Genomic DNA, 1834 nt, shown 5'->3' with positions numbered 1-1834 from the left:
TGTCAATGTAGTCTTTAGTCACTGACCTGTTTGAACCGATGCCTGTATCTTCAGTTTCTGATGAAAATTTACAGAATTTAGACTCAAGTTAATTAGCCCTTGCCCAAATCTTGTCTCTGACTGCACAAAACGCAGTGACATTTCCCATATGCTTCCCGGCTTGGAACGATTCAAACGCTTTTGCGTATGCACAATATCCCTAACTGCAGCTACGTTCCTTAGTGAAATTACTTGTAACTCCCTCTCCCTAACGCCGATTTCTACCTACTGCAGAGAAAATCGGTGCACATGAGCACCTCCATATTACTTAATAGACAGATTACGTCTATCTGCCAGACAAGTTAGGAATCAGAACAGCTTCGGTCTTCAGTCCCCAAAAATAACTCCACTGCATTGGCAAAAGTATTTGAATCTTTTGGAGAACTACAGATGTTTCCCTGTGTTTTCCATTGCCAAATAGGTAGAGTGTGAACTCACCACATCCGCCACAACTGCACCTAGTTTGGGGCTGCCTCTCATTCTGCATGTAAGAACTTGGATTTCTTGGTTTGTTATGCATCTCTGAAAAAACCCTGGCGATGCCACTACCCAGCACAATGTGACTGCATCTCCACCGCTCCTGTGCGTTAGAGGTTTCTTAGGAGCTGTTTCCTTTTAATTTTGGTTTCCCCAGGAATAAACCTTCCGCCCCCTCCCTTCATATTTATTAAAATGTCTATCGACATTCATAAAACTCTGATAACTCCTCCCATAGTGCTTGGAAAACCTTGCTCATGGATCAGGCCGTGGGTGGAGGCATGGATGTACTCTATACGATCCCTGTTTCATTTGAAGTTCCATCTGCTGTTACATGCCCTTCACCTTGTCTCTATATTAAATAAAACTCAACTTATTCCCAGGACTAGTTTAGCCTTCCTCTTCTACAATGCTACTACTTTTTTTTTTTTTTCAAAAGTTATGCAGAAAGCTAGCAGGGGGAAAAAATTACTTAAAAGGGGTTTAATTATCTTATCCCTAACGGGAAGAGACTGGAATAACGGTCCTGTGCCGTTTCGGCCGGAAGAGAAAATAAAGGGGGGCAGGGGGCTAACCCGCCCAAACAAGTGAAAAACAAACAGACCAGCTCCCATTTCGGTGTGATTACTCGCATTTCAGATCAGCAGAGATATCTCTCGTACACGCAGGCAGGTACCACAAGCACGCGTGGGTTTGGAGGTGGGCTGAGCAGGAACCTGCAGGCTCCGGGCTCCGCGCAATGCGAGCGCCCGAGGGCTCCGCTGCCGCCGCGGCACCGCCAGACTGCCGGCACCGCTTCCCGTCCTGCGAACTCCCCTTCTGACTCGAAACCATGCTGTGCTCGCTGCTTGCCTGGTTTAGTCAGCTAGCAGCCTTGAGTCCACGGGTTAAGATTTCGCCAGTGCCTACGGTAGCTGCAGAGCCACATGAATTAAGTAAAACAAGATGGGCCAGGGCCGGGGGGGCGGGGGAAAAGATCTACATTTAAGTTAACTCGGTCCACTACCTATTCGGCTTCTGACCCGGAAAGCGGGAAGGAGTAGTCTGTATCGCTATAGGTACAACTAACCCACCCCCCCCAAACACACACCTCCCTTGTGCAGAAAAAGAATGATCCGATCTCTGTCATCTGATCCCCGCACTGGATTTTAGGAGTCCTGATGCTCTCCGGTTTTGGAGCACTTCTCCCTAGCTCTAGCTGTACTATCTTGAATTTTCACTGACTAGAGAAGACCGGGAGAAGGGAGTGGGACAGAAAGGGAGAAAATAAATTTAATATCAAATGCAAACAACAACAGGAAGTAAAGAAAAGGCTTGC

At 47.1% G+C, this 1834-nt stretch overlaps 1 protein-coding gene across 3 annotated transcripts in view; it reads right to left on the bottom strand.

Annotated features, from left to right (window-relative positions):
- The window catches only part of EBF2 (early B-cell factor 2), a 128542-nt gene that overhangs the window by 126087 nt on the left and 621 nt on the right, over positions 1-1834 (bottom strand). The gene's annotated exons all lie outside the window — the stretch shown is intronic.

Source organism: Pterocles gutturalis, unplaced genomic scaffold (genome assembly GCF_000699245.1).
Source record: "Pterocles gutturalis isolate BGI_N339 unplaced genomic scaffold, ASM69924v1 scaffold16017, whole genome shotgun sequence".
Classification (NCBI taxonomy): Eukaryota; Metazoa; Chordata; class Aves; order Pterocliformes; family Pteroclidae; genus Pterocles; species Pterocles gutturalis.
This window is presented reverse-complemented; position numbering and strand designations above follow the sequence as displayed.